We start from the raw sequence: 20,822 nt of genomic DNA, 5'->3' as shown, positions 1-20,822 counted from the left end.
CAAATGGTTGGATATAAAGGCTCCATATGCTAGCCCAACAATGGAAGCCAAGGATGTAACCATGCATGTATTTAAGTTAATTTGGGCATCACTATATGATCCAGAATGTTATGAAGTACTAAAGGTGGTAGTAACTTCTCCCATATCTCTAGAAAATGTAGCATAGATTTAGGGTCCCTTGGCTCTTAGGAATTTGTAGCATAGGTTCAAGGTAGTAACTCCTTACACTCAACTCTTCACTAAAGTTATTCTCTTTGCCACAATGATGTTACCTCTAAACTATGCAAACAATTTTCAAGTGGTTCCCAATCTTGAAACACTCTTATAAGCAATGGCAAAGAAAATGCAGGTGCAATACATGAAAAATTACACAACTTGTAGTCTTTATGTTAAAACATGTAGCTTTAGTATGACAATAACTCTGATCAGCATATATATACATATGCATATATGTATACTAGTATGATGCACATACTATTGTGTGTGTGTGTGTGTGTGTGTGTGTGTGTGTAATAGCATTATTATATATATATATATATATATATATATTCTAAGATCTCATTTAAGGCATGATCAAAACTTATTCTAATTCCTTTGATTTATGATCACTTTGATTTATATTATATCAGGTTGTAGTTCATAATGATCAAAAATACATGATTAAGACTTGTGTTAAGTCTATACAAATTGGGTTTGACAAACCATCACTGAACCGGTGCGATTGTGAATGTTCATGTCTCCATTTGGAGACATGCCCATTCACCATCACACCCCTCTATGTGATATGTATACTTCATCCACCCAAAATACTAATGCATTGAAATTAATTAATACAAGCAAATCAAAGGATAAATTTACATTTCAAGTTCAAGAACATTTTATTATCTCTATTATTTATGTACTAACACATATAGATTCTAGAGGAAAACTATTCTTTGACATCAATGTTCATACCTGCAATAAAATTTGTGCATCAATTAGCCTCAAATATGAAATCTAGTAAGAAAATTTACACTTTATATATACAAAGAGATCTTTTTAAAGGTATTTATTACATATTAGCACAACAACAAAATTGATCCAACTACACTTATTCCAGAATCCAAATAATAAAACAATAAAACTCATTCAACTCGTGCTGAGTGACTTAGCTCAAAATCCTACACAAAAATAGTGTAGAATAGGAAAAATGGGCAAAGTTCACAAGAAATTTTATAAAAACATATCATAGCAGATATTTTTAGAAAGAAACAAGTCATAACCTAGTTAAATTGGTACAATAAAATGAACAATCGGTTGCTCCCAATGAGCAAGATCAAATACAATTTTCCAAGGTGATAAAATTGTGTAAACAAATTTATGTATGTATGTGTGTGTGTATATATATATATATGTATGTATGTATGTATGTATGTATGTATGTATGTATGTATGTATGTATGTATATACATATATATATACATATGTATATGTATGTATGTATGTATATATATATATATAAATAGAGAGAGAGAGAGAGAGAGATCTTGTGGATTATGGAGATCAACAAAAATCTAGGATTTCATTGCCATGCCCTTATGATCTTTGTGTCTTGTTGTCGTGCCCTTGTGATCTCTATATATGTATGTATGTATGTATACATGTATGTGTGTGTGTGTGTGTGTGTGTGTGTGTGTGTGTGTGTGTGTGTGTGTGTGAAATGAGATATCTTGGCACAACTGAAAAATAATAAAACTCACTCAACAAGTAGCATGATCATAGATGCAATGGCAATGCTTATTGGTAAGTAGATTCCTCTTTTTCTCTCTTATTTTTCATGTTTTTATTTCACTTGAACTATATAAGGACTGATTTAGAATGTATATAGGTTAACCTTACATTAATTGTAAACTACAACACAAAGGTTGTACCAGGGTATTACAATATTGAAATTATAGAAAACTGTTTGATTTTCCCAAGTGGGTATATGATGGCAAAGAGTTGTATTAGTTGAGTAAAGCTCACTAGTCATAATAGGAATACAACTACATCAAAATAATTAGAAACTAGAACTACATATTCCTTAGAGTGAGTAGTTCAAGGGTCTTGATCCCATGGATACGGATATGTAGGTAGCTTGGTAGGCAGAGTATGCCTCTAGTGTGCAGATGCCTTGGACATAGTTAGGTAGCACTTAACTATTTTAAGACATTATATTTTAACTCATGAGGCTCATTCCCTTGCAGAAACCTCTCGCCAAATCACCCAAGATGGCTAGAATATTTGGCTGAGCACCTCCAATTCTATCCAACGAGTGATGTCTTCTCTTCATATCTTACACATCATTCTAGAGACTTTACACAATGTGTATTGGACAACATCTTCAAAAATAATACAATGCATTACAAACTCTAAATCTTGAAAAAAAAATGTAAATGACTGCAGACCTGAATTTTACTAACATAGAATGTGCTCCATGTCAGAAGTATATCTCTATGGCTCCATTATAGTGTCATTTTACTAGTAAAGTAGTATTAATTCCAAATAGTCCACAAGTTTGAATATCTCTCATGATATGAGCTTTTTGTATGAGTGTAATTTATTATTTGGATAAAGCTCTGGAACTGCTATGCAGTGTGATAAAATGATAATGATGGACAGAGTGTGGTAATTGAAGGGTTAGATTTGGATTACTCGATGGCTCAATTTCTTGAGTTCATCTCAGACATAATTCTAGTTATGTATAAGAGGATTATATGTTTCTTCATTGTTGCCAATATCTATGTTCATTCCAAATATGTACTCTTGCTTGTTTTTAGCACATTCTTTGACAACAATTTACCTTTCAACTATTGTTAGGCCTAAGCTTCATAATCAATGTAAGCTAACTTGCAAGGTAGTAGAATTTCTTGACTTTATTGACACAGTACTAAGTGGAAACCAAAAAAATTTCATTTCAATTCTTCATTGGGGACATAATTGTATTTTATTCCTTAATTTTGGATGCATTAATGAGGGTTTTAGCTGAGGTCATGGGAAAGAATTTGAGCTGTGAACATCAAATTGGGAATGGTTTATGTCATGTTTTGTTTTTTTCTTTTTTGTCCAAACTAAACTTCACATTGTGTTGTGACTCTAGCATAAGTGTTTGATCCTCAATAGCTTTCATTTCAACATTCAAGTTTTCAAGTTTTCTCTTCATTATATGTCTGGTTTATCAATGATTTCCTCTAGTTCAATTACAATGCATCTCAACTCGCTGCTCCAATGATGCAATCACCCATCTATCCCAGATTATGCAAGCACTTGTTTTTTTTACAAAATCTAGATAGATACTAAGAGTTCCAAATCCATAAACATGAAGACCATCATGTGTGTCTCCCACTTTAGGGAAAAACTGGATGTCATGCTCTTGTGCATATATTTCAATCACTTTCTTCAAACTCAACTGAGGTGCACCCATGGATTTATTCAAGTGAATCATGTTGCCAATGGAAGCTAAGGCTTGTTGTTGAGCATATCTTGTTGCTTGTTGTTGTTGAAGTGCCTCAAATTGGCATTTCCTTGACATAGTTAGGTAGCTTATATTCTCTCATTAGCAAGAAGCTCAGGGTGAAATAGTCCTTTCCACCCTAAAAATCACTTTATTACTTCATTAAAATCAAGACTTGAACAAAGCCAATGATACAAAACTTGTTGTGACTTTGGAAACAATATTGCCTCCAACATTGCAACCATATGATAAATGGGAATAGCACATACCCAAGCCATAACCCATTTAAACTAGTCTAGTTTTTGATTAACTGGGTTGATTACAAATTATTCCTATAGAACTATTATTAGATTAGGTATGATAAAACAAATAATAAACTATTCCTAGCTAGCAGGATCAAATACAATTTTCCAAGGTCATAAAATTGAATATGCAGATGCATCACTTGCATGCCAAGCATGAAGCACATTCCGCAATTTATAATGAATGGTTGGATATAAAGGCTCCATACGATGTCCAAACATTGGAAGCCAAGGATGTAACCATGCATGTATTAAAGCTAATTTGGGCATTACTATATGATCCATAATGTTATGAAGTACTAAATCCAGTAGTTAAATTGGCCTAGTTGCCAATTAGCTGAGTTGATCACAAATTCTTGTAGAACTTTCATCAAATTAGGTACAATAAAATGAACAATCACTTGTTCCCAGCTAGCATGATCAAATACAATTTTCCAAGGTGATAAAATTGCATATGAAGATGTATGTATGTATATATGTGTATATATACATACATACACATATTTGTGTTTCTATGTATGTATGCATGTATGTATATATACAAAGAGATATTGTGGATTGTGGATTATGGATTATAAACAAAAAAGAATAGAAAATATGACATTAATCATTCCCCATATGTATGTATATAAATAGAGAGATCTTGGTACAATAGAAAAACAATAAAACTCACTCAACAAGTAGCATGGCCATAGATGTGATGGCAACACCTGCTGGTAAGTAGATTCCTCTTTTTCTCTCTCATTTTTCATGTGTTTATTTCACTTGAACTAATATTTCTTAGGGGTAGTTTTGTAATATTGGATACATTTATGTAGGAGGCAATGAGGACATTCCTGGATGTACCTAGTGTACCTGGATTTTGAAAATAGAAGGCTAAACTTTGTGTTTTAGCATTAACCTGACTGGTCTATTTAGACCCATTGATTATTGTCACAAGATTTTAAATAGAACTATATAAGGAGTGAGTTAGGATGTTTATAATTTAACCTTAAATTAACTATAAACTACAACACAATGGTTGCACCAGGGTATTATGGTATGTAATTATAGAAAATTGCCTAATTTTCCCAAGTGGTTGTATGGTGGCAAAGAGTTGCATTAGGTGAGTAAAGCGCACTCGTGGTTATAGGAATATAGCTACATCAAAATAATTAGAAACCAGAACTACATATTTCTTAGAGTGTATAATTCAAGGATCTTGATCCCAAGGATCTGGGTACGTAGTCAACCTGGTAAGCAGAGTATGCCTCTAGTGTGCAGATGCCTTGGACATAGTTAGGTAGCACTTAACTATTTTAAGACATTAAATGTTAACTCACGAGGCTCATTCCCTTGCATAAACCTTTGCCACAATTACAGTACCTCTAAACCATGAAAAGGATGTTGAAGTGGTTCCCAACCTTGAAACACTCTTGTAAGAAATGGCAAAGCAAATGTAGATACAATACAAGTGAGAAATCAATTTTGGCATATTTATTATATCTATCCACAAATGACTATTGATTAAACTTTGTTATTTCAAGCACACTTTGTTTCCAAAAATGAGACAAATATAAGAAACAATTTATTATTCCTCTAATGTAGATGCAATACATGACAAATTACACAAATTGTAGTCCTCCCAATATTTGGATTATAAATTCTTAAAGACACTTGCAAGTGACTCCAATGTCAAAGTACCTACTACAACACTTTCCTAGATTATATCCAATGCTCCTATAATATCCTCTATGTTGTCTACTTGTTGTTTCTATTGTGCAGTCTCTTTCTAGAGCCGCTCCTTCTCCTTTTGGTATATTGCCATAAACTCCCTCTCATGCCTTAAATTCTAATCAAACTTCTGAATACCTACCTCTACCATTTCTAAAATTAACTTCACATTGTTTTGGATATAAAGGCTCCATACGCTATCCCAACAATGCGATCCAAGGATGTAATCATGCATGTATTGGCACACTCTCCCTGTGAGGATCCCAAGTATCTACTATTGTTGTTAATTTGGGCATCACTATATGATCCAAAATGTTATGAAGTACTAAAGCTAATGGTTAACTTATCCCATGTCTCTAGAAAATGTAGCATAGGTTCAAGGTTCCTTGGGTCCTAGGAATGTGTAGTAGCTATTCTCATTGCTGGAAGAATAACTTCAGTGAAGATTTGAGTGTAAGGCATTGAAGAAGCAAGTTCTACTTCTTTTGTAAATGCCATAATCGTGAGGCTCATTCCCTTGTAAAAGCCTCTACCACAATGATATTACCTCTAAACCATACAAAAGATGTATGTATGTATGAATGTGTATGTATATATGTATGTATACATGTGTATATATATACATACATATCTATGTATGTATGTATGTATGTAAACAAAGAGATCTCATGGATTGTGGAGACCAGTGGAGATCTAGGATTTTGTTATCATGCCCTTGTGATCAATGTATTTCATTATCATGCCCTTGTGATTTCTACATCTCATTGTCATGCCCTTATGATCTTTGCATATGTATGTATGTATGTGTATGCACCCTAAAATGGTCACCTAGACTATGGGCCCCTATTATTCAATTTGTCAATTTATCAAATTTCCTGAATCAATGGTTTGCAATATTTTATTAAATCAATTTCCTTGATCGAATTCGATTATTTATTTTTCTAAGGTTGATCATTTTATCCTAAGTCTTGTTTAATTAAAAGAAAATATCCCTTTTAATTAAATAAAATAAGTCCCCATTTAATTAAAAGAAAACTTCTCTTTTAATTAAATTCATCCACATTTAACTAATTAAGAGAAAAACCCCTCTTTTAATTTAATTAAATATTTCCTATTTAATTAAAAGAACTTGCTCCCTTTTAAATAAATAAATCCCAAGTGAAAAAGGACATGAAATAAATAAAAATTAAATAAATTCCTTTTTCCTTCCCTCATTTAATTCTTCTCCTCTTTTCTCATTGGTGGAATTTTTTCTCACATGGATCAAACTCTATTATCCCGTATTGGTTGTGGGAAGCTTCTCACTTCCACATTTTTCTTTATAAGGGATAGCCCTCTCCTCATTTTTGAGTTCCATTATTATGCTATTGTTATGCTATAGGTTTAGAGAGCAATTTTTGAAGGAGTTTGAATACTAAAGCTTTTTGTGGAGAACTTCTATCTTCTTGTCTTCTTCTCTCATGCATCCATGGCTTTCATCATGAGGTTTCATCCTTGCATTTTCATATTAGCTTAGATCTTGCATTGTTTTCATTGTCATCATTTAGATTAGTTTTCATCTCCATTTGCATTCATATTTTGATCCTTGAATCTCTCATTTTATGGTGTACTTGCATGGGCACAAACTAGGTCAAACTAAGGTTCTCCGATACAAACCCTTGCACTCCATGAATAGAGAGTTATGCGTTGTTATTCAAGACCTCATTCTTGAGAAATCTTAGATATAATGACTCATAGAAGTGTGCTCACATTTTAGGCATACACCTTTGGAACCCACCATGGGGCAACCAACCTTTGCTTGTTGGTTTTAGACATTTTTGGAGTTAACCCCCTTGTGTAGATTTGTTTGGAGACCAAAAAAACCCTAGATCTAAAATATTTGATCATATCTCCCAAATTTCTAGGTATTTTGATCTAAATTTATTTTTTCAAGTTGGCAACATATTAGACAAGCTTTAGTCCAATTTTTAGATTTTTTTGAGGTATTTTCAATTTTTTATAATTTTTTCTTTATTTTTAATGAAAAATCATTTTAAGGAGAAAATTAGCAATTCTTTGAAAAATTCTACATTTTTGGAAAGCTCTCTAAATTCTAAATAGAGTTGGTTCTTTGTGTTTTGATTTTAGAGGCCATATTAGGGCTCAAAAATTTGATTTGCAAAAATGGGTATGTTTTGACAAAATGGCTCCCTAGGGCACAAATTAAAAGATCTTTTTAAAATTATAACATTTTTAGAAATATCTTTGATTTTGGATAGAGCTCACTTTTCTCCATTTAAGTTTTTGGATCCAAATTCATATCATATAGGTCCAATCTTGTTGACTAGCTTAAAAACCATGATTAAATTGCACTTTATTTGTACAAATTTCAATGCATGATATGAGTTGTCATTTTTCATGGAATCTAATAGCTCAATATATTTTCATGTGAATTTCCTTTTTCTTCATGATTTCATGCACTTGATTGAATTTTGTGAAGGTAACTTGGAGATCTAAAGAGCAAAAAATGGAAAAATTTGGAAAGCATGAAATCAAGGTGCACACATTCCAAACTGTCTAATTTGAATTATAAAAAGTGATCATTTTGTTCTTTTTAATTGTAAAAATTTTTTTTTTCTTTTGTAAAATTGTTTGGTGTGTCTTCCCAACATTGAAAAAAGGGCTTAAAATGAGTCATTCACATTTGGATTTGAGCTTAAAATAAAAACCCCTTTTGTCTTTTAATCCCCAAGATTTTTTTATTGATGTTTTCTTCTTGCATCCTTGTTAAGGATTTTGAGGGGAACCTAAATAAGGGATTTTTATTTTTATTTTTTTAGGGGATCTGCCTAGAGAAGTGATCACTCTAGGGGACAACCTCAACTCCTGTGTTCCGGCAGAGTATAAATAGCATGACTTGAATCTAAAGATAGGTCTCTTGAATGTAGCAATATTGTCAATTTTGGCTTAGCCACAAAGAACTTTATACCTTTTGGAAGTGAAGGTTGAGATTGGGTTACCGTTTCCTCCCGGCAGTTTGGCAGTATTTTCTTTCATTTACAAATTTGGGCCTCACGTACCTTGCGTATATCGAGGACATCCCCTAGTTGAGCTTGTGCATCCTTATACCTGTTGGTGTGTTTTATGTGCTTGAATGTTTAGAACCTTCCCCACTTTGAAAAAAAGGGGACACATCCATCATATTTAGCCTTAAGGATTCTTTCCTTTTATATGCTTTTAAAACCACTATGGGCTTCAAACCTCGTTCTACCAAACCTTAGTTAAGTCTAGCTAGTTATGATCTCTCTTGTACCATTAAAAAGTATCTAGACTTACCTACCAAAGCTCAATCAATTTTAGATTATTATGAGTTCTCCTATGCCATTAAAAAGTATCTAGACTTACCTGCTAGTTTCTCTTTTTCAAGGTCTACATCTTCTACTCCAAGACATCAATTGTCTTCATCTTATAGATCCAAAGACCTCTTGAGAGAGAAAGTGAGTAATGACTCCTTTGATAATATGCCAATATTTCATGATGGGCCTATCTTTGACCGAGATGAGAATGACAAAAATGGTCCCAGCTATACTTTTGAGAGAACTTTTACTCCTTTGGGATATTCATATGACATGGTGCTTTAGACCTTAGTTGCAAAAAATATCATTACTTTACCATACAAATTTTCTACACCTTATGAACCTAAGGAAAAACCTTATTGGTGGAGAGATGATCATTATTGTGGATACCATACATGTAAAGGTCATAAATTTGAAGATTGTATTGCATTTAAATGTATAATTCAAGATCTTATTGATGATAGAATCATTGATGTTGAAATTCCTAAAGACCTATGTAATGAAGATGCTTCTCTTGAGAAAGATCATGTTGATGAACCTATGCCTAGTGATGGTTTCTTTAATACCTCCATTTCTTCCAATACTTATTCATCTCCCAGAACTTCAAAGCTATCCAACATTCTTTCATCAAACAAAGGTCCTAATTCTTATCATGCAATTCCCTATAGTTATCCTCAAGGGCTACCTCTTAAAGAAACCCAAGCTAATCTACACTTGGATGGAAACCCTTTTCATGCTCCTAAGACTAAACATCCTCAACCTTTATGCGACACTATGCCTATCATGCCCACTTCAACTAGTCCTTCATTACCCCTTCAAGATCCTATCATGCAAACCTCATATACTCCCTTTTCCTTAGAAGTGGATCCATGTCAAGAGGACTCTCAAAAAGATAAAAATAAAAATGTAAAGAAAAATCAAGATGTCACCCCTTCATATCCTATGCCTTATCCACCTCCTAAGTATGATGAACACACTATTTCCCTTGAGCTTACTAAAAATTGTGAACAAAGTTTTATGCCTATTTTATCCAAAGAAACTTGTCAAGATCAAAGAATCTCTTCTTGTTTGACTTCTCCATATTCACTTCAAAACTATGCTCAAGCTTCAAATACTCCTATCAAAGGTGTTTCTCCTATTAAAGATACTCATGAGTCTATTGATGGCCTTGGTCACATTGCTCACTCTAAAGATGCTCATATCCCTATTCACTATCCCTTTGAATCTCCTAAATCTATCCTTGGTCCTTATCCATCAAAGATAAAACCTTAAAACCTTCCATCTATATTGGGACCTTATGTTCCTCCATATCCTACTTTCACTCCTATCTCATCTCCTTGCTCTCCTATCATACCTCGAGATCAATAAAGACACTCATCCTTGATGAATTCTGATTCATCTATCCATATGAACCAGTCATATAATCCTTATCCATCCACAAATCCCAAGTCTTTTGGAAGCAATTTGGATGATCAATTTAAGAACAAACATAAGAATCCATTTAAAAATGAATATCACTATCTCCCATCTAATCGACATGTGAATGAAAAGAAAGAATAATTATTCAAGAGACCACAAAGGTCTACTACCCAAAGAGCTAAATCAAAGCAAATATGGGTTTCTAAATCCATAATTGAAGAAATGTGTTCTAAAGCATCCAAAGGAAAAGAAAGATCTAAAGCTATATGGATTCCCAAGTCTCTTTTGAAAAACTTGAATATTGAAAATACTTCAAAGTTGGCATTCAAGCTTCCAAAGGCTTCCCCTCCATCTTCTTCCAAAAATATTCCTAAGAAGCTTCCAAAGATTTCCACTTTATCTCCTTCCAAAATTCTCTTACTTCCTCATACATCTAAACCTGAAGCTATTTCCTCCATGATTACTCCATCATTTCACAACCCTTCAAGTTGTGTGTCGATGTTGATCTTGCCTACTTTCTCACCTACCCTTATGCAATATTTTCAAGCCTACACTTACCTACTATCTATATTCCTTCTATCTTTCCAAACCATAAAACTTTGTCCTCCATATACATTATCTACCATCTCCTTTCAATCACCTTATTAGCATCTTTGAGCATACCTTTCTATGGTCTTGGCTTATCATGACTCATCTTTCCTATAGGAGCACTATTTAAATTGAAATAACTTGAGTTGTTTCTAAAAATTCAAAAAAAGTTGAAAATTTTTTTAAATGAAAAAAAATGAAAAGTTTGAAAATGTGCCTTGGTGAAAACTTGGTAATCAGGCACCTTGGTGGAAAGATTAAAGAGAAATAAATTCGTCCTATGATGAAAATCACTCCCTTGTGGTGCCTTGGATAAGTACCATGATGAAAACCTGAGAGTCAAGCATCATGCGTAGTTCTTCTACATCTTTCATCCATTCTGTCTTCTCTCTTTGATCTTGAGAATGTTGACCTATACGCAAACATTTGACTATCTTGTCAGCTATCTTATGATGATCTTGTTTTCATTCCTTTCATGTTTAGGCTTCATATCTATTTTCCTCCATTCATTCTAGTCTTTCACTATCCTTTTCCCATTTACCCCTTTGGTTTTAATAAAAAGGAGTAAAATGTGATGCTATGAAGCCTCTTAACATGTCTACTCCTTTGGATTGCATCTTTCCCACTTTTACATATGCTTTAGTGAATTATCCTATGCTAGCCTTTCATTCTTTGTCCAAATGTGCTTTACATGACAATTTTTCCCTAGCTTGGGTACTATTGAAGAGTTTTCCCCGAGGATTTCTTCCCTTTATCCTCCTTCATTCTCTTGTCTTTCATTTCTTCCACCATCTTGCTAATCACTCTTGTCCTCCACCTTTCTAGACATTGGGACTACACGATGTGATCTTGCTTGAGAGTTTGGTCCTTGTTTTTGTCTGAGGGCATTGTATATTATTTGTATATATTTATTGATCGTGAAAAAATCCAAAAAAATAATATATTGTGAAAATTCTAAAAATTGGAAAATGTCTTGAAAAAAATGATCATCTTAGTAATAAGCACTTTGATGTATCTCCAAAAATAATTATAAGAAGTCCTGGAAAAAAAAAAAAATTTAAATTTAAGTGGTGAAAACATGGAAACGGGTGCTACTTGAGGCCTTTGCACCTCTATTTCTAAGTGTGCATCCTCAACACTTAGCCTTTCTCCATCATGTCATGTCCTTGTTGCCTTGGTTTGGAATTGATCTTTTTCTAGGGGGCATAATTGTGTTTGCTTTGGTCTCCTAGATGCATTATTCTTTAGGACACCTTGCAAATAGTGTTTTTCAACACCACCTCAATTGTATTTTTCAATACAACCCCTGACATTGAGTGTTTTTCAACACTTATCAATTTGGTCTTACCTAATTTCATCATGTGATCTTTCCTACTTGCAATAATTTGATCCTTATCCTGAGAACTCAGTATCAGTTAACACACTTAAATTATTTTAACACAAACAAGTAATGCTTGACTTATGTCATGACCTTTTCTTTGTGTGCTAACTATTATTAATTTTTGTTAAGTGTCCTTGTCTGATAAGTCTCTTCGGGATGCATAGCTACAGGACTTGGGGTATGGGGCATGTTTTTATTTGTTTTCTACTTGTAGGTGTGGTCTTGAAACTCTAGAGTGTCTCTTGTTGTCCCCTTGAAACACTTAGGAGATTTGAGGCATCATCCTTGATTGTTTTGTTAAAATTCTTTAGAATAACTGAGAGGGGGGGGGGGGTGAATCAGTTATTCAAGGTCCAAATGCCCTAATAATACTTTTTCTACACTTTTCATCCATCCAAACTTAAATCAACCATATTAGCAAGTTACAATAAATCAACATGCAGAAATGAAACGTTCAAGATCAACACATGACACAATGATTTACGTGGAAACCCAATTTGGAAAAAACCACCAGTAACATGCTTCTTGATTCTCACTCTTCTAAAGTGATGCCCTATTAAAGGCCTATCCTGTTAAAGGCTTTCAACACACTGTTAAATGTGACCTTGTTAAAGGATTTCACCAAACTGTTAGGAATGGGCCTGGCTAAAGGACTTTAGAACATTCACTTGGAATATCACCCTGTTAAAGGATTTATCTCATGGCTATCAAACCAACCTAAGTCTATAGGATTTAAACTATCTGTTACAATTTCTAGAAAGTAACGATGATGGCCTTTTGATCTGATATAACTTACAACATACTTTGCAGATTTTAGATCACACTTTTAGTTCAATCCTTATGCCTGGCTTTAATCACTTCAGCTCTGATTGCTTGTCTTCTTATCAAGCTTCATCTTCTTGAGTCTTCTTACTTATTTTTCCAATGCATCCATATCTGGGGTCTTCTTATTGAAACAGAGTAACTATGCTCTCTCTCCTCCTTTTCACCTCCTTCAGCATTTTATGCTTTCATGCTTGATCACCTCTATCTCTCTTTTCTTCATGAACTTATGACTCCTTAAATAGAAATCTGATTTTGCCTTTGTCGCTCAATTTTTCTTCTCTAATTTTAGGGTTTCAAAATGGATTAGGTAGGATACAATGTATCTACCTCATATCTTGTTCTCATCTAGAAACTTCGTCAGTTGTATCCTTAAAAATATTTTACATGGTGTTCTATGCCACCAGCTCATCATTCTTAACTTCCATTTAATTTACAAACTTCTAAATAACAACCTTGTCGGCTTAGATCTGGCGAATCTTCAATTTTCAAAATAATGCAGCAACTCAACATTATTATTTTTACTGGTGCTCAGCATCTCTATGTTACTCAACACTATTGGTTTTACTAGTGCTCGGCATCTCTGTGTTACTCGGCACTATATCTGCTTGGCACTTGATATCACTCAGCATATGAAGTTTACTCGGCACTTGATATCACTCGGCATCTGAAGTTTACTCGGCACTTGATATCACTTGGCATCTGAAGTTTACTCGACACTTGATATCACTCGACATCTGAAGTTTACTTGATATTGATCTTGCTCGACTTCAACTAGGAATCTGCTCGGCTCCTACTAGCTTGCTCGGCTCCCTCTCTCTAATGAACTTTAGTTAGGCTTTACGAATGTCTTAGCTAAAACCTTACATCTTTGATATGTTTCTGTGTGCCCATTCTCTATGTCTTATAGTATGTCATCAACACACTTATTTCATCAATGGCTTGACTGATCCTTATACTTCATTACAACATCATAACTTCAACCTTTCTCTTGGTGTACTTAGTTATATCTTATTGATTGCCTCCTCCTTGTCAATCAACTAATTGATAGTATTTGGATCACTAAAGCAATTTTCATTCATAGCAAGTTTGACATCAATGATAAAATAATGATTGAGAACATTCTTTACAATTTACATATATCATTTCAACAACTTTTCTCATGATATTTTCAATCATTTCCAACAATCTCCCTCTTTGGCATTGATGATAAACCAAACTAATCAATTGATCAACTTAGTTACCACCAAGATTGTATATGTTATCTGCTACTTTTCTTTGCTGGCTTCATCTTTACTAGCTGATCTCATATATCTCCCTCTTTCATATATATTTCCCTCTTTCTTTGTATTGATCAGGTTTCACATTTCTTCCTCTTTGACATAAATTCCAAAGATGTAGCATCTTTATTATGCAAAATATGAGCTTTGGCTTCTTGTTGTTTTCTCCCTCTGTCACCATGCTTGTGATTGATTTGGAGTTTCTGCTCCTGTTGTTATCCTCTGCATCATTCTTCTGATATTTCAATGATTCATTGCTGGTGATGCAGGGCAGCTTCCTTGTTGCTTTAAACTGCTTGAGTTAGGGGTATTACCCCCAACTTGCCTGTAAGATATTCATAAGCATCCTTTGGCAACATTTTAGTGAAGATATCTGCAGTTTGTTCCTTTGTGTGAATGTATTCCAACTTCACTTGTTTGTCTTCTACTGGTTCTCTAACATAATGATACTTGATTGCGATGTGCTTGGTTTTTGAATGCATTACTGGATTTTTGGATATGTTTATAGCACTTTTGTTATCACAATAGAATATCATAGGTTTTGTTACCTCTTCTTTCATTCCTTCCAATAGATGTGTGAGCCACACAATGTTTGTGCAATTGACTGGTGCTGCCACATATTCTGACTTTGCAGTGGACTGAGATGTGCATGTATGTTTCTTGCTAGTCCAAGTAACTAGCCTTTTGCCTAGAAATAATTCACCTCCACTTGTGCTTTTTCTATCATCAATGTTGCCTCCCCAATCTGCATCTATATATGCATTGAGCTCAAATTTTCCATTCTTTTTGTAGTATAGACCAAAGTTAGCAATTCTTTTAAGATATCTCATTATTCTTTTTACTGCTATGAGATGATTTTCTTTAGGATTAGTGGAGAATCTAGCCACTATTCCAACTACTAATGTTATGTCTGGTCTACTATGTACAACATATTGTAGTTTTCCAATCATGGATCTATACATTGTTTGATTGACTTCAGCTGATTCGTCATTTTTGGACAGCTTATTTCCTATTGCCATTGGTGTGCTAACCGGTTTGGATTCCTCTAATCCAAATGTTTTAAGAATTTCTTTGATATACTTTGATTGTGTCACAAATATACCATGTTTGAGTTGATATACTTGCAATCCAACAAAGAATTTGATTTCTCCAAACATAGACATCTCAAATTCATGTTTCATTTTGTCAACAAAGCCTTTGCAAAGCACTTTCTTTCCACCAAACACTATGTCATCCACAAAGATTTCAGATATAATAATGTTTTTACCTTCTTCTAAAGTTTACTCGACACTTGATATCACTCGGCATCTGAAGTTTATTCGGCACTTGATATTGATCTTGCTCGGCTTCAACCAAGAATCTTCTCGGCTCCTACTAGCTTGCTCGGCTCCCTCTTTCTAATGAGCTTTAGTTAGGCTTTACAAATGTCATAGCTAAAACCTTACATCTTTGATATGTTTCTGTGTGCCCATTCTCTATGTCTTATAGTATGTCATCAACACACTTATTTCATCAATGGCTTGACTGATCCTTGTACTTCATTACAACATCATAACTTCAACCTTTCTCTTGGTGTACTTAGTTATATCTTATTGATTGTCTCCTCCTTGTCAATCAACTAATTGATAGTATTTGGATCACTAAAGCAATTGTCATTCATAGCAAGTTTGACATCAATGACAAAATAATGATTGAGAACATTCTTTACAATTTCCATATATCATTTCAACAACTTTCCTCATGATCTTTTCAATCATTTCCAACATGTTTTTGTACAATTGTTCTTATGGTCATCTTGGCATCTATGCCTTGATGCAAGCATGGTTTTGCTACATTAAATTGGGTAAGCTAACATCAAAGTCATCTTGACCTTTATGTCTTTAATGCTTATGTTAGAATCTTTCCACATTTCAATCTGATATAAGTCACATTCATACCTTCATAGTTGTGCTTGTAACTAGTGATGATTGTGTGATTTTTTAATGCCTGTTAATAATGGCCCAATGATGAAAATAAGTCCTTTTACATTCCCTAATGAATGATGAACACAAAATCCTATGTTACAGTTGCTCTATTGCAAGTACATCATTGCATTTTCATGTACCTTACATTATTAGACTTCACGTTAGTTGCATTTTTATGTTGCATTATGAGTTTGAGAGGGTTTTCCCTTCATTTTTCTTGTGGACTTTTAATCAACTATGGTCATGTTTTGATCTTCATTTCCTTATCTTCTTTCATGATCTCAATCAAATTTTCTATCTTAAACAATTGATTGATTTTGGAGTATTTTATTTCTTATGAAAAAAATTATTTTCTTCTTTTTGTTTCTTTCCATATCTTCCATTTGCTTTTACCCCACTTTTTTTCTTTCAAATCACCTTTGGAGCATAATATTTCACGCTTGATGGTCTACCTTGGTTCTCTGATTTTTATATCTTTTATCTTACATCAAGAACTTTATCTTTTGTTCGATTTGATCAATTTATCAATTTGTTGTTTCTCTTCTATCTCATTTCGATTTCAATCATGAGGGGGCAATACCTATCAACTTCAATCCTTGATTCAGTTTTATAAATTTTATCCTGAACCTTTTTAAGTCAAAATTTATTTGTATTCTTTGTCCTGATGTGTTCCTGAATTGACCACACATCTACGTTGTTTTGTGATCCCAAATCGATCTCACACTTCAATTTCTTTCTTTGACTACATGTGTTCCCAAATCGATCACACATTAGTCAAAGAGGGGCAAATGTATGCACCCTAAAATGGTCACCCAAACTATGGGCCCCCATTATTCAATTTATCAATTTATCAAATTTCCTGAATCAATGGTTTACAATATTTTATTAAATCAATTTTCTTTATCAAATTCGATTGTTTATTTTTCTAAGGTTGATCATTTTATCCTAAGTCTTGTTTAATTAAAAGAAAATATCCCTTTTAATTAAATAAAATAGGTCCCCATTTAATTTAAAAAAAAACTTTTTTAAAAAATTAAATTCATCCACATTTAATTAATTAAGAGAAAAAACCCTCTTTTAATTTAATTAAATATTTCCTATTTAATTAAAAGAACTTTCTCCCTTTTAATTAAATAAATCCCACATAAAAAAGGACATGAAATAAATAAAAATTAAATAAATTCCTTTTTCCTTCCCTCATTTAATTATTCTCCACTTTTCTCATTGGTGGAATTTTGTCTCACATGGATCAAACTCTATTACCCCATATTGGTTGTGAGAAGCTTCTCACTTCCACATTTTTCTTTATAAGGGAGAGCCCTCTCCTCATTTTTGAGATCCATTATTATGATATTGTTATGCTATAAGTTTGGAGAGCAATTTTTTAAGGAGTTTGAATACTAAAGCTTTTTGTGGAGAACTTCCATCTTTTTTTCTTCTTCTCTCATGCATTCATGGCTTTCATAATGAGGTTTCACCCTTGCATTTTCATATTAGCTCAAATCTTGCACTGATAGATTAGATCTTGCATTATTTTGCATTGTCATCATTTAGATTAGTTTTCGTCTCCATTTGCATTCATACTTTGATCCTTGAATCTCTCATTTTATGGTGTACTTGCATGGGCACAAACTAGGTCAAAATGAGGGCCTCTATTAGAAACCCTTGCACTCCATGAATAAATATCTATGAGTCACCATTCAAGACCTCATTCTTAAGCAATCTTAGATATAATGACTCATAGAAGTGTGCTCACATTTTAGGCATACAATATGTACATATATATACATGTGTGTGTGTGTGTGTATGTATTTATGTGTTTATGCATGTATGTATATAAAAAAAAGATCTTGGCACAACAGAAAAATAATAACTCACTCAACACATAGCATGGCCACAGATGCGAAGGCAATGCCTATTGGTAAGTACATTCCTTTTTTTCTCTCTCATTTTTCATTTGTTTATTTCACTTGAGCTATTATTTCTTAAGAGGCATTTTATAGTATTGGATTCATTTTATGTAGGAGGAAATGAGGACATTCTTTGATGTACCTTTGTGATGAATTTATCATGAGAAATTAAGATGGACTTCCCCTTAGAGTAGTAGGAGGTGATAAGGACATTCTAGGTACTTTAAAGATTGATCATTTCTTAAATATTTTAGATGTTAATGGAGAATTTAGATGTTGGGAGGGCAGGATGCAGCCAAATGAGCTTCCACCTTCACATGGTTGGCCCTGATTAATAGAGAATATTAAACTATTCTTGAAACCAAGTGAAGCTTAACATTAACCTATGATTACATGATAACTAATTGTGTGAATATCTTGGTTTCAGGAAATACAGAAGGATGCCATAGTTCAATATGCAATGTCAATCTATGTGCACATAACATCAAGCAGAGTTGAAAAATGCAATAGGTTTGTATTTTTTTTAGATGTCTTTAATTAGGTATTTTAAGTTATAGACCATCATGAAAAGTGTTTTTGATGGTCTATATTTTAAAAAACTTAATAGACCTATTAAAAAAATATAATCATGTTGTGTTTTATCAGCTCTGCCTATTTTCCATGCATTTGAATGCAAATGCACATGCATTCTCGATTTAGAGTGGCAGTATCTTATTTTGGATGCAATGGAAAAATGACATCCACTAGAAGATGGGAAAATTATGTCACTTTTGCAACTCTAAAACCTTTTTTGTACTTTAAACATTGATCCTTTCTTAAATATTTTAGATGTTAACGAAGAATTTAGATGTTGGGGGAGGGAGGAAATGAGCTTCCACCTTCATGTTGTTGGCCCTAATTAGTAGACAATATTAAACTATTCTCAAAACCAAGTGAAGCTCAATATTGACCTATGATTGCATGAGAAGTAACTATGTGAATCTACTGTGAGCTATCAAAGCATCATAGCTATTTAGCTTTTTCAGCCAAAAAAATTTTTTATTAATACAACAAGTCATCACAATTCCAATAGCTAGCCATCAATTCTACAACATTTCTTCCACATACCCATCACTATTATGATGGACAAGTTCAACGAATAGCCATCAATCCTATAGAATTGCTATCACATACACATTGCACATGTGACGGTGTCTTCGACAGATAGTCATTGCAATTGTGATAGTGTAAAGATGAACTCTTGGCCCATCTAACTTCAATTCATGACAGCTTTAGCCATCACAATTGTAATAGAAGCCTTTGTTGTCACAAGTTGCAATGAAAAAAGTCTAACGCCTATCCAACAAGAACCAATTCTTGTTGGTGTCACTTGGGTGATGGGTGGTCATCGCAATTGTGATGGCCTATCATTCCAATTCGGGCTCAAATGTAGTAGTGTCAATATAACATGATAATCTTATTATTTTAACTTTTTTGATGGTTGCAATATTCATTTGGTTCAAATTTCATTACACTAATTCTCTAATTTCTAAACTTAACTATGATCATCAATTGGGTCCTCAAATTAAGGTCGGTATAAGATTAATGCAAATAAAAAAGACCACTTGGGTTAAAATATATCATAAAAATTATGTTTTATTACTTTCAACCAATACATTAGTACTCAATATTTGAAAAGTGTGTTATGTATTCTCCACTATCTATGATTGAACATAATATTTTCATGTTTCCATACCCAAAAATTCAATACAATATAGTTTTTACATTGATTCTCTCCACACTTCATTATACTAAGTGACCTATTATATTTCTCTAAAATATTACTGATTTCATATTCATATCCCTCCAATTAAGTATACATTTGTTCTTTTTTTTATTGATGTTGATTCTTTTTAAATTATTTTTCATTAATTGTTTTAGGAATGGCAACCTTTGATATAGAGTCAAGCATCGTCGACATGAGCCCAACTTCTTTCATAGGCTCAAATCATTTTTTCTAGTCAGAGTTTGACAAGTACACACAAATAATTAAAGAGTGATCTACAACTATTATCAAAGCTCTTGATAATGCAGCTTTTTCAATTGATCATGTATAAGAAATGGATATATTTGAGATGGAATATGTTGCAAGATTTGTATGTAACACATCTACAAAATTATGTGTACTTTTTTTCATCCATGATGAAAGAAGTCTCTAATGATCATTGTACAAACAAAGATCACAATACAATTTTAATCTTTGCAAAATATGTGATGCACTTACATCATTATGAAGAAGTTTTTCCATATAGTGAATTCGCATTTTTCAATATTCATGTATTACTTTATGTGAATAATTGTACTAGGAGATATATTTCTCCTTTCATCTATGTATGTAAATAATAACATCTAATTTCACTATTTAGTTGAAGATTTTTTTCAAGTATACTTGCAAACATTTCAAACATTTTACCTTGAGCTTAGTGTTTGTAATATTAAAGCCCTTACATGATGTATATCACTAATATTTTTGTCATTAAATTATGTATAGAATTTATGTGTTGTTTTCAACTATAAACCTAATCTAAAGCATATATTCAATTTATACTCATTTTAAGTGACCATTACCTCAATAGAATTAAGTAACCCCACATGCT

This window comes from Cupressus sempervirens, chromosome 1, assembly GCF_028749045.1.
Source record: "Cupressus sempervirens isolate cs-2001-9-10 chromosome 1, ASM2874904v1, whole genome shotgun sequence".
NCBI classification, from domain to species: domain Eukaryota; kingdom Viridiplantae; phylum Streptophyta; class Pinopsida; order Cupressales; family Cupressaceae; genus Cupressus; species Cupressus sempervirens.
Note: the sequence above shows the minus strand (reverse complement) of the source record.